General features: G+C 35.4%; 1 protein-coding gene across 4 annotated transcripts in view; it reads left to right on the top strand.

The window, feature by feature from the left end:
• CADM2 (cell adhesion molecule 2) overlaps positions 1-14,135 on the top strand; it is a 1,006,464-nt gene that overhangs the window by 507,312 nt on the left and 485,017 nt on the right. The gene's annotated exons all lie outside the window — the stretch shown is intronic.

Genomic DNA, 14,135 nt, shown 5'->3' with positions numbered 1-14,135 from the left:
TTCTTCTGAGCCCTCCACAAAAGCATCTTTAACATCCATATTCCTACCAACATTCTGTTTAAAATAGTCTAGACTTTATCTATTAAATGACTCAAAAATTTTGAGCCTCTAACCATTAAATTGATCAAATCACAAAGTCCCTCCCACATTTTCAGGTATATGTTACAGTACACCCCACTTTTAGGTATCAAAATCTGTATCAGTATCCTGAGACTGTTTCAACAAAATACCACAAACTTGTTGGTTTAAACCAACAAAAATTTATTCTCCTACAGTATTGGAGGCCAGAAGTCTGAAATTAGTACCATTGGGCCAAAATCAAACTGTCAGGAGGGCCATCCTCCCTCCGGAGGTTTTAGAGATGAACCCATTCCTTGCCCCTTCCAGCTTCTGGTGGCTGCTGGCGTTCCTTGGTTTGTGGCTGCATGTCTCCAATCTCTGCCTCCGTGGTCACCTGCCTCTGCCTCTCTCTTGTAAAGACACTGCAATGGCGTTTAAGGCCCACTGAGATAATCCAGAGTAATCTCTCCATCTCCGGATCCTCAATTTAATCATATCAGCAAAGATTCTTTGTTTCTATAAAGTAACTTTCACAGATTTCAGGAATTAGGATCTGATATATTCAGGAAGTATTTTTCAGCCAATGTAGGGACCATCTGAGAATTCTTACTACCACTTCCTGTAACTAAGAAAGTTGTATTATATCTTACAGAGTACTTCAGGACTATTTATATTCTTCTTATATTCACTGAATATCATATGATGTATATATTATGGATATATTTATAACATGACATTAGGTAATAGATTAGGCCTGGTAGACACTTTTCATCTCCTTGATCATACCAATTGAATGGTACTGGCTCTATTAAGAAGAGGTTTCAAGTCCACATCCAATCTTAATCGGAAATGGTGGTGTGTGTGTGTGTGTGTGTGTGTGTGTTGTAGCACAAGAACATCAAATTTGCCTTCCACAGTCAACTATAGTGATAAAAGATATCTGGTGATCATTAAAAAATGAGATAAGAAATAAATATGTATTTAAGCAACATCTTCCCCTTGAAGTTAGTATTTGATTTTCTTCTAAATTACATTAAATTTGATTATCAGCTAATTATTATGTTTTTATTATATAATCTGGTTCTTCCACTAACTAAGCTGTGGCTTAGTTTCTTTTCTTTATTTTGGAATAATGCCTACTTCACACATTCATGGTGAAAATCCAGTATTGAATGATTTACATCTTGTTAGTATGGTTAAGTGTTATTATTCTTGTTGCTATTTTAGCCTGTTTCACTAAGATGTTACTTATTGCATGACATCAAATTTGTACTTGTTTTGAAAAGTTGAAGTTCTAGGGAGAAGTTGGACAATAAGTCTATGATTAAAAAATTCAGTAGAAACAGATAAACAATACTGAGTTACAGAGTTAAAGTAAACCCATAGTTAACTTGATTTTCTATTTGGAGGAAATACTGTATAACTGGCAAAGTTCCTGGAATTATTTTAAATATATAAAGAGAAGATAGACAAAGCAATTCAGTACAGGTTGTTTTCTTATGTCCACTGAATTTGAAAAGAGATTGCATAATGTAAAAAGGTTCTACTTCACTGAGTAAAAATGCAAAATATATTGAAAAATAGTTCATGTACTTTTATTAACAATTAATATTAATTTTCTCAATCATATGTGCTAAAATCTGCCAACAGTGCGGCTGTCCCTGGAGACATATATGAAATATCCATATGTTTATTCATTTTAATTTCTTGTGCATGATATGCTGAATTAGTCTGTATGGTTAATTAAAGGGCATTGATACAGATATAAACTTTAACTCTTCCATTTAGCACCAAGAGTGAACTACATTATCTGTGAATTTTCTATAGATATAATTTCCAAGACTTATCAAAATATCCTTTTAAAGACAGGAGTCTGAAGATTATTATATATTGTTTGTTGGAAATTGTCATATATATAATACTCTGCATTTAAGTTATGAATAAAACAAATATAAATAAAACATATTTTATAATTTATTTACCAAAATATTTTAATTTTTTCAAGAATGCATATAAATATATTAATCATTTTACTTCATAATGTACAATGCAAATTTTGAATTTTCATAGCCAACAAGTAAGAGAGAAACTAATGTTTTTAAGCACCTTTTCTTTACCATGTACTATGACATAGAAACTTTCTTGCATTGTTTCAATAAATTCTTGCAATTAGCTTGTTAGGTAGATCAAATGATCCAGTTTTCTACTTGAGTCATAGGTGTAAAGAGTTGGCCATTGGATGTTTGCATGGATTCATCTTCTAGTGAGCATTCATCAGCCATTTCCAGCTTAGGTCAGATGGGAAAAAGTAATATTAATTAACTTGTTTATCTTAATAAATTCCTTTAAATGAAAAGATTAAGGAAAAAATCGGTGATTTTAGATAAATTAGAACGAGAAATTTTGGGAAATACCACCTAGTGTATTATTATTAATATGCTAAACTCTGATAGTTAAGTTAGATTGGACATTTCCAGTTTCCAGTGGGAATATATGCTATTCTATTTTTAAAAAATGAGGTACATTGTAACTTATCTTCAAAAAGGATTAATTATTACCACCAAGGTGCATGATATACTGTCTGATTTCCTATGTTAACTCATAAAATTATTCGGTGATCTACTGTTCCTAATGTAATCAATTTTCCATTAACACAGTGAAAATGAAAACAATTGTCTAGAAAAAGCCAATGTAAATTCACTCTTCCTCAAAATGTCTAGAAAACTGAAGAAATGTGGCTACTTTAGGGCATGTTTCTGCATGCTTGTTTATATTCTTTGCTTACCTTTGGATGTACCACAGGTATATATTTTTAGGTAAATCCATTATATAACAACTAAAACATCTATAATAAATGGTCTCTTCTTGAAGAATTAGATTTTTTTCCCCAGAAGAGCTACATATCCATGTATGAAAGCTTCCAAGATCTTAGCTAACTATATATTTTTTTACACTAAGTGCTATCAGCTACTTATAGCTGCATGCTCATTAATGTCATTTGCATTTAAGCACAATGACTTAGGTCACTCATTTATGTTTGTATCTTTGTTTATTGAGATAAAGCATTGTTTAGAATTTGTTTGCTTTAATGGTTATAAGCACATGACTTTCACTGAAAGTAATTCCTTTCTGTAAATGAATATTTTGAAAATGAAAAGTAATTACAGATTAACAAAAGTAAGCAAATGGATTTTTAAAGCTCCTTAATTATTATTTAAAGCACAATGGGTGTTTAAGATAACCAATCTTCTGCAGAAAATTTAAAACCCTGTAGCTAATTTACATATTCAGTTACTTCATAGAATTCATTCACGTTTGACAGGTGAGGGAATTGTGGCAGACAGTTTAAGAGATTTATGGAAGGTCACTCAAAAAATTAGCTGAAGAGCAGGAAATGACATAGAACACTGTACCTTTTTCTGTAGTCTTGTGGTGATACTCAGGAGTTGAAAAGAATACTGCATTGAACCCATCATACCAATGGGAAAATGAGCCCCCCAGAGGTGGGGTCCCCAATTGGTGAGAGCCTGTTCCAGGGTGTGCTAGTCAGCAGATGCTCTTACTCGGACTCAGCGGGAAGGTTTGGGGGCATGGAAAAATACCCTTCTTTTGTAAAAGACAATATTTCTTGTTGTCTCCCTTATATTTTTGTAGATTTCTCATCTGCTTCATCCTACCAATGTCTCTTACTTCACTATTCTGTTTATTCATTCTATTTCATGCCAGGCAGTGAGTATATAGCAGCATGTGCTCTCCCTGCCTGTTTCTCTTCTCTTTACTTTCTCTCTCTCTCTCTCATTCACATACACACACATCTTGCCCAATTATATATTAATATACATAACAACAATTTGATATAATCTGAAAATACTTCAAAAATTACTTTTTCTTTTCCTGATAATAATTAGTTTTCTTCTTTAGTAATATTTAAGAAAGTTAATTAATGGACATTCATAGAAATTCTTCATGCAGTCCATTCCACAAAGTAGGTGCAGGATAAGTGATAATTTCTGTCATTTTTTCTTTTAAAGATTGACACCTGAGCTAACATCTGTTGCCAATCTTCTTTTTTTTCCTTCTTTTTCTTCTCCAAGAAGCCTCCCAGTACATAGGTATATATTCTAGTTGTAAGTCCTTCTGGTTGTGCTGTGTGGGATGCCACCTCAGCATGGCTTGATGAGTGGTGCTGTGTCTGTCACCAGGATCTGAACCAGCAAAACCCTGGGCCACTGAAGTGGAACATGAGAACTTAACCACTCAGCCGTGGGGCCGGCCCCTATGCCATTTTTTAAAAGCATAGAGGTAATTCCATTAAATAATCATCAAAAATTTAATATTGTAGCCAAGAAGTAATGTAACAAATTTTCATATTTTTAAACGTTATATGACAATCCATTCTAATTGTTACTACTCTGAATAAGTCTGGATAGTCCAGTTCTGGAGAAACAGGTTTATAGACCGTATCTATTAACTGCCACTGGACCCCATTCTGTTACTTCTCTGTTCTGTTCCACAAAGAAATTACAAATTTCTAGTGAACTTGTGAACTTGTTGCCTGAAGTAGGAACAATGGACAAACACAGTTACTATCTTCTGAAGCTTAAAATAGGAAGGGCAAGTGTCAAGAAGTCCAAATCCAAAGGATTAGGCAACAGGGGTGACAAACACAGGAGTGGTAGCCCCTGGATCCCCAGCATCAGGAATCCTTGGGGAAAGAGAAGAGAAGAAAGGAGAGAAACAGGCCCCAGGGAAAGCCCCAAATCCCAGAGATTTAATGTAAGAAGTCAAAGAACCAGTATGCAATACTATAGTCAGATATTATCAGGAAATAGGACTGCATTCTTGGTGGCCCACTTACCTCAGAAAAGCAAGGAAACCTCAGGGAAGAGCAATAAATAGACATCCCCTCCAACCAGATCCCCACACATTAGCTAGCTTGAACTTTCATTTGTGTACATATATCCCATGCGAGTTATAAACTACTTGACACAGTGTGGGGGTTAGAACCGATTCCCGTGCATCTGGATTTATTTCTCACACATGGAACAGAGCGTCTTGGAAGTAGAAAGCCTCCAACATATTTGAGTTAATGAATGACCAAACATACTTTAATTTCTCATCAATCATGCGTAGAGTAAGGAAGTCAGCATCATAGAAGAAGTTTGAGTTAGGCGTGTCTCCATCAGACTCCTAGACTCATTGTATTTGCACATGAGCTGTGCACATACTTGAGCTATGCGTTTCTTTCCTTATCTGTAAAATGGGGTTAATAATCAAACATAACTCACTGGACAATTTGAACATGAAAATATAATTATATAGATAAGGGACTTAATGTACATATTAAGCAATCAATGAAATGGTGACTCAAAATAATTAGATGTGCACACAGACACTCACACACTCATTTTCACTGGCAAGGAGAAGTCCTCTTTTTCCAAAATATCTATCTGTAGGCACTTGCTTACCTGCAGTTTTTCCTCTAGCTTCAATTGTAAATATCCTTAATAAAAGAAATAGCATGTCAATAGGAGGGAGTCTCCATCACTGTATAAGAAACTGATATTTTTTTCTGTTCTCTTTTGCTGGAGAAGAAGCATTAGAGTATAGGAAGGTACTGAGTCTGTAATGGGGAAAGGTGTGGCCACAGAGGAAAATGGAACAGCTGGGGAAGGTAGACTTTTGTGGTAAAGTAGAGTTTTGTTGATCTGTTTGTAGATAAGCAGAAAGCGAACAGTGTGCATATGTACAACTTAGCCCAACAAGAAAATTAAACTGATTATTTATTGGTCGGTAGCATCAAAAATATATTTAATGCATTGTTAATTAATTGGGGACAGATATAATGTGAAGAGTCTCTTCATTTATGAATGCCGTGATATAGACACACATCCAGATTATAAGGAAATCATCAAACACTATAAAGATGACCCACAAGAAACGACCTTTAATTAAACTAGAAATTTCTTTCCTTTCTGAGTTACCACCTCCAAAGTAGTATTGGCCAGGGGTTGATTGATTTTATTGAGCAGTTTCAATAATTTTTTTTGTTATTTTTCTGTTTTCTATTTTACTCCCTTTCTTCTTTTTACATTGTGAATAATTTGTTCTTTTTCTAGTTCCTTAGGTGAAACCTAATGTCATTGATCTGAAAACTTTCTTTTTTTCTAATATAGGTAATTAGTGCTATAAATTCCCTCTTAAGTACAGCTTTAGTGGCATCTCACAAATTATCATATATTGTTTTTCATTTTCATTCAGTTATTTAGATGTGTCCTATTTAGTTTCCAGTATTTGGGAATTATTGAGAAAACATTCTGGTTTTGATTTTTTATTTAATTCCATTGATCAAAGAATATACTTTATATGATTTCAATCCATTTAAATTTATTAAAATTTGCTCTATGGTCTCTTATATGTTCTATCTTGGTAAATGTTTTGTGTGCACTTGGAAGAATGTGTTGTCTTCTCTTGTTGGGTGGAATATTCCAAATATGTCAATTACGTTAAGTTGGTTAATAGAATTGTTCAAATTTGCTATATTCTTGCTGGTATCATGTCACTTGTTTAATCAATTATTGACAAAGAGGTTATCTTAGTCTGTTCAGGTTACTCTAAAAGAATATACTCTAACAGAATATTGTTTATAAGCAACAGAGATTTATTTCTTGCAGTTCTGGGAAGTCCAAGATCAATGTGCAGGCAGAGTTGGTCTCTGGTAAGGACCTGCTTCCTTGATCATAGATGGCCATCTTTTTGCTGTGTCCTCACAGGGCAGAAGGGGAGAAGGGAGTTCTCTGGGGTCTTTTATAAGGGCACTAATCTTATTCATGAGGTCTCCACCCTCATGACCTAATCACCTCCCAAAGGCCCCACTTCCTAATCTGTTACGTTAGGACTTAGAATTTCAACATGTGAATTTGGAGTGGAGCACAAATATTCGGTCTGTAGCATGGGTTGTTTTTTTTGAGGAAGATTAGCCCTGAGCTAATGTCGGCCACCAATCCTCCTCTTTTTTTGCTGAGGAAGATTGCCCTTGTGCCAATCCATGCCCATCTCCCTCTACTTTATATGTGGGATGGTTGCCACAGCGTAGCTTGATAAGCAGTACATAGGTCCACACCCGGGATCTGAACCGGTGAACCCTGGGTTGCTGAAGAGGAACATGGGAAGTTAACCGCTGCGCCACCGGGCCAGCCCCAGTAGCATGGGTTTTGAGATCTCAGACTATGATTGTGGATTTGTTTATTTCTTCTTGCAGTTGCATCAATTTTTGTTTCAAGTGTTTGAACTTATGCTATTACATGCATAAATGTTTAGGAGTTTTATATCCTCCAGATGAACTGACACCTTCATCATTAAGAAATGACCTTCATTCCTGATAATATTCTTTGTTCTGAAATCTATTTGTCTAATATTAATATGGTTATTTCATGTTTATTTCTCTTTTTTTAATAAATTTTAAAACCATTTTAGATTTACAGAAAAATCGTAAAGATAGCACAGAGAGGCTTCGTCTACTCCACATCTAGATTCTCCTTTTATTTACATCCACCATTAGTATGGTACACTTCTTAGCGTTAACAAACCAGTCCATAATGACAGATTATTATTAACCAGAGTCCATACTTTATTCAGACCCTTAGTTTTAACAACGTCATTGTTCATTCCAGTATCCCCTCCAGGAGGCCACATTACAGTGAGTAGTCAGCCCTCTTAGGTTTCTCTAGGCTGTGGCACTTTCCAGCTTCCTTCTTTTAGTGTTAGCATACTATGTCTTATTTCATCCTTTCACTTCTAATATAGTTGTGTCTTTTTATTGAAGTATGTTTCTAGTAGGCAGCATATAGTTAGGTCTTGCCTTTTTTTCCAATGTAACTATCTTTATCTTTTGGTTGGGGGCAATCTTTGCCTTTTAATCATTCCTATTTAATGTGATTGTGATTTGGTTACCTTTAAGTCTATCATCTTCCTTTTTGTTTCCTATTATTGTAATTTGTTCCCATTTTCCTTTTGGCTTGTTTAGAATTGAATATTTTTATGATTCCATTGTTTCCTCTTCTTTGGCTTATCACCAATAATTCTTTCTTGTTATTTTATTAAATTGCTTTAGGGTTTATAGTTTACATCTTTAACTTACCACAAAACTGTACTTTCAAGTAATATTATGCCACTTCACATAGAGAAAAAGAACTTTACAGTTCTGTATTTCTACTTCTCCTTTCCCAGCCTTTGTGCTTTTATTGTCACACATTTTACTTTTACATATTATAAACCTCACACTATCTTGTTATAATTTTTATTCAAAACCTCAATTATCTCTTTTCTCCAGCACTCTGTTCTGAGAACTACGGTCACCTTGGGAGTCCTAGGTTTCTTACCCCTGTGATGAAACATGGAAATTATCTCAATATAGTCAAACTGGAGCATTTGAAGGACTCACCTCATTTCTTTTCCATCTTTCAGGGCTCACTGTCCTTTTGTCACTGTTTGATAAACAATGTTTTGCAAACTGCTATTTCATACATTTTGTTTGTTCCAGTGGGAGCATAAATTTGGTTCTTGTTATTGCATTTAAGCCATCTAAAATAAATTAGGGGTAAAGGAGTTCTCCATGTGAATTGCGAGTCATCGCAAGTGCTCTGGCTGGAAGCTGGAACCTCATGGGAAGAGAGCTTTCTCTCTTTCTCTCTCTCTCTCTCTCTCTCTCTCTCTCTCTCTCTCTGTCTCTCTCTCGTACACACACACACACACACAAACACACACAGTTTAGCTCCCCAAATCCCAGGCCTACTTGTACTAGCAGTTATGGAAGTAGATTTAAAGCCAAACCAAACAAAAATTTAATTCTATGTAGTAATCAGATATAATAGGAAGAACACCAGACTTGGAGTCAGACGACCTGGATTAAAATCCAGGAATGTAACTCTTGAGTCTGAACAAATAAGGTAGCCTGTCTTTGACTCATTTTCCTCATATGAAAAGGTTAATTAATAATTCCAAGCCCACAAGATTATAATGAAGCCCAAAATACCAAGCATACTATGAGGCTTAATATAGATCCTCTAAAATGCTTGTTTTATTTTCCATGATAATGGGTGTGATTCTATATCAATTTAAATAAACTCGAACGCCCAATATACACAAGATAGCAGCATGTATTATAATTTACCATCTCAAAACTATGTAAAAATAAACTACTACCCCCATTTTGTAGCTAAGGAAACTGAATCTCCATAAAATACATAATCATGGATGAAAGTACAAAATAGGATTGTCTATAGGATTTGAACGTAGTTCAGTTTGAACCATGCTTTTTTCTACTTCTTTCTACAGAGTTTAAGCCTCTTTTCCAAAAATTAATTTCTATAAATATTTTAATTTTAGAGATGTGAATGTAATACCAGGATTTTCAAACACTCTGCACTAACATTTGCTATTTTATGCCCTAAATATATCTAAAATTCTATGGAATCTATAGTTATGTACTGTTACTTCCATAAACTCTACATCATAATACATATTCAAAATGCTTTTCTCAGTAAGTGGACTTAATTTTAATTATAAAATTATGTTAAAGTGTGATTATTTCCCGTAAAATATTGTTTTTCACTATTGTACTCTCAAAAGACTCTTAGTTAAAGGCTGGAAAAATATCAAGATGCACACCCATGAAGAGACAGCTGTCACTTTTTATAGTTAGTGATTCAGCATGTTTTGGTTATTCTTTATGATATAACATAAATTTCTGTCAAGCATGCTACAAATTGACAATGTCAAAAAAAGCAGCATTTCAGAGGCCTGGCAAATGTCATAACCACTCTTAAAACCGCATGCTCCTGTTTCACGGCAGTATTTTCAGATGTTTTGCATAAGCAGCACTCTGAATCATTATAGTAAGGATCACATTTTTCCCCTAATAGTAGTCTTTTATGCCCTTTCCGTGTGACATTTTGTTTTAGTCTATTTTGAGTAGATCTCTTTTTCTGTCAAATATTCTCTGGTAAAATGTTTTAACAATCCATTTCTCACAGATGGTCTTTGAGCCTGTGTTTCTCAGCCTGATTCCACATCTCCTCTCTGCACTTAGAGACCATACCACTTCTGCCACAATCTCACAAGCACAGAAATCCATCTTGTGCCACCATTCTTGTTTACACGTTTTCCACTGGCCAAGCACTCGGGGTCTGTCTTGTTCCTTGTTCACGTTTCTCTCCTCAGGCACCTCTCCTACTACCTTCCTGTCGTAACTAGGGCAAGTACTGGAAGTGCCACACATGGATTTGCTGCCTCGCTCGCCCATGCCACCTGGAGGAGAAGATCCTAGAGCAGCTTAGTTCTAGAGTTAACACTGGAGAAACATCAGCATGCTCACACACACATATGGACACAAGCATGTAAAATCTTTCTTTCTCTTTATAGCTTAGTGTTTAAGAGCTCAGAATCTGCGGTAGGCTTCCTGGGTTCAAAGCCTACCTCTTCTAAATAACCATGTGACATTTGACAAATTGCTTAACCTCATTGTGTTTCAACCTTCTTAGTAATAAAATGGAAGTAATTAAAGTACTTACTTATGAGTGTTGCTATGCTTAGAAGAGGGCCTGCTATGTAATAGTGACCGTGTAAGAGTTAGCTATGACTGCTGCCACAGCTAATGCTGCTACTCTTGCTATTGCAATGACTATTATTGCTATCATAGTAAAAGCAAAGAGTCATTGAGGCAAAAGTAGGCCAGAAGAAAAATATTGATTTTGGCGACTCCATGTCATATACCTCTCCCACGCTCACCCTAAATTTACAGCATCTCTATTAATATTATTTATTCCTAATCATAGAAGTCTATTCTCAGGGAAAGCAAAACAAAACAATGAACCAAAAAGCACAAGATGATTCCCTTAACCATTATTATAAATGATATTTATTTTCAAAATCTTTCTACGTTTTTATAGGAAGACAGCCAAACCAGAGAAATAGTTAGCTTTCTTAAATAAACTTTTAAGCATTACAGAACTCTACATGTATCATTTTATTTAATCTTCCAAGCACCCTGTCAAGAAAGTGTTATTGTACCATTTTACAAATGAAGTTATTAAAGTTCATAAAAAATTGAATAGCTTATTAAAGATCAAATATAAAGTAAGAGTTGGTATTGATTATCAAGCCCAGTCTTTTCTAGGTTCAAGAGATAAAGAAGTGATATCTTAACTCCAAACCTGGAATTTCTGATTGAGTCACACCCTGTAACTAGCCGAATGGAATGGTATTGTGAGAAGCTAGTGGTTGGACGTTTTCTAAATACACCTACAATTTCTGCTTATAGTTGACGACCTTATGCTCCTAGGGTTTTCTCAAACTTGGTGAAATAGGTATGCAGTAGATAAGCTGGCATTTGGATACATACACTACTCTTTTGGGACCAGAGCAAAGAGAGCTGCCAGTCTTGTCTTGCATCCATCAATTCATTTAGCAACTGATTTAATTAATCCCAAGTATATGTGCAACCTTGTTGCTCTTCCAGTATGTTATTCACTTAATGTTAAATTCTAATTTCTGTAAAAGTTATTCTTCAAAACTATAAGTTGTGGTTTAGATCATTGTCTTAGCTTGGGCTGGTATAACAAATGCCATAGACTGGGTGGCTTAAACAACAGGGACTTATTTCTGACAGTTCTGGAGGCTAGGAAGTCCAAGATCAAGGTATCAACTGATTTGGTCCCCTGGTAAGGACTCTATTCTTAGCTGTCAGACGTCTGCCTTCTTGCTGTGCCTCTCATGGCAGAGTGAGCAAGCTCTGGTCTCTTCCTCTTCTTTTAAGGACACTAATCCCAACATAGGACCCATCACATGACCTCATCTAAACCTAATTACCTCCCAAAGACCCCACTTCCAAATACCTTACATTGGGGGGTTAGGAATTCAATATATGAATTTAGGGGGAGGCACACAAGCATTCAGTCCATAACACTCATGCTGTTCTTCTGTTTCAGACTCTTCAGTGATTGCCTATTGTAATAAAATGAAGGCATATTTCAGCTTGTTCTCCCTGACCAGTTACTGTTATCACTGTGGGGATGTGTGGAGCCCCTCTCGTCATTCACTACTCCTCTCCACAGTGACCTTCCCGCAGCTCTTGGCATGTGTTTCCCACCTCAGGGAAAGGCGTTGTATACCTTTTACCTATGATGTTCCTGCTCTGTCTCTTCCTGGTTAATTCACCTTCAGGTCCCTGCCTAAGTGTTGCTTCCTAGAGATGCCCTCTCTGAATTCCAATACTTTATCAATTAAATGCCCCTCTTTTTCTTTCTGTTAACTCCCTGCTTTTCTCCTTCACAGCATTTATCAAAACATGTAATTAAACATGTCGTTGCATTTATTTGTGTAATGATTTTTTTCCCACCTGGTAAACTCTGTGGGGTCAGGGACTATATCTTTCTTGTTTACGATCATAATCTCAGCAGCAGGTAAAGTCTGACACACAGAAGGAACATAATAAATAATTATTAATAAGGAAATCCATGAAGAAAAGAATATATACTGTCTTAGCAATTAAAATTATGTGGGTTTCACTATCAATTGGTATATGTTAAGAAAAAAAAAACAAAACAGCATGGCTGTTGCCAAGCGGTGCTATGTCTGTGCCCAGGATCCGAACCAATGAACGCCTGGCCACCGAAAAGAGGAACGTGCAAACTTAACTGCTGCACCAGTGGGCCAGCCCTTCACAGGGATATTTTTAATTTAAGTATCTCTGTTAACAATCGCAAAAGTAGGTTCCCCATTCTACTTACTATGGGTATGTAACTTTCTGGCTTTTGCAGGCTATTTATTTTCTCATCTCCTTCTCTCAAAATATTATATCCAATAATTATAGCTAGGAAAATCCCCATAGAAAGTGATTTTTTTCCCCCAAATCCAAAGATGTACCAATGATCTATAAAGAAAAGAAATAAAAGTAAAGAGTTCGGAAAAATATCTATGCAACGTAGCAAAGTAGGCATTTTCTGTAAGCCAGTCCTCTAATTGCTGCGTTTACTGTTGTTTCATTGGTTTTAAAATGGTACACGATGATGTTTTAATATTTTGTAAATGAGAAAAATAACAAGAGATAGCAATGTAGTCAGGGTTTTGAGGTTAATACTGAAGAAAGTATAAGCAGTATTTTCCCTGCTCAAACTGTAATAATTCAAAGTACTTGTTACTGTTGGCTTCAAATTTGTGAAATTGAGAAAAGCACTATCTTCATAAGCATATGTGCACCATCCCTGTCCCCTGGAGCAAGATTTTCATCTTCTTTTGTTCTTTCTTTGAATTGATAAGTGCATTTCATAGACTATTTACATTTTAAATATCTTCAAATACCCCAGTAGAGTACATCACTACTTGTGAGCTACAGCCATCCATTAACTAACTCTCCTCTCCTCTAGTTAGTTACTCAGGCTCATAAATCTTTACCCATGTGAAGACTGCTTCATGATTTTAAAAATAGAGGTGTCAACGTTTGCTGGCAAATGAATAGTGACTCTAGATTTCATTGACTCTTCGAGCAATACTGTAGCCTTAAAAAAAATATCTCAGGGACACTGATTCTTTGCATGTTGGCCATAAATGAATGACTCACCAAGGCAACTTGGTTTATGTAGAGTTTCCTTTATAAGCAAACCATATATTTCCTGTTCTGTGGTGACCAAATGAGAATAGAGGTAGTCTTTTCTGATGCAGTAATCTATAATGGAGCAGGTGAGCTTGATTAATGATTTATATGAGAAACTGATTTATGTACATTTCCTTACTTAACAATGTCCAACATTGACATCTACAGAAAAATTAATTTTTAAAATATTTCTGAGGAAACAAAAATTTGATTCCGGCAGAACAGATTTTCTGAGATTTCATGAAATTTAGGCATAAGTGAAAATTCGGCTTGTATGAATTTTATTCATATGGCAAGTGGTATGAGCCAAGACACCATCACCATTAAAAAAAAAAAATCAAGCATCCTTGTTTAAAAATATAGTCAGGGTGATTGTTACAAATGTTTTTCTCCTGAAAGAAGTAAAGCCCTGTGAATCCAGACA

Source organism: Equus caballus, chromosome 26, assembly GCF_041296265.1.
Source record: "Equus caballus isolate H_3958 breed thoroughbred chromosome 26, TB-T2T, whole genome shotgun sequence".
Classification (NCBI taxonomy): Eukaryota; Metazoa; Chordata; class Mammalia; order Perissodactyla; family Equidae; genus Equus; species Equus caballus.
Note: the sequence above shows the minus strand (reverse complement) of the source record. Positions and strands in the feature narration are given on the sequence as shown.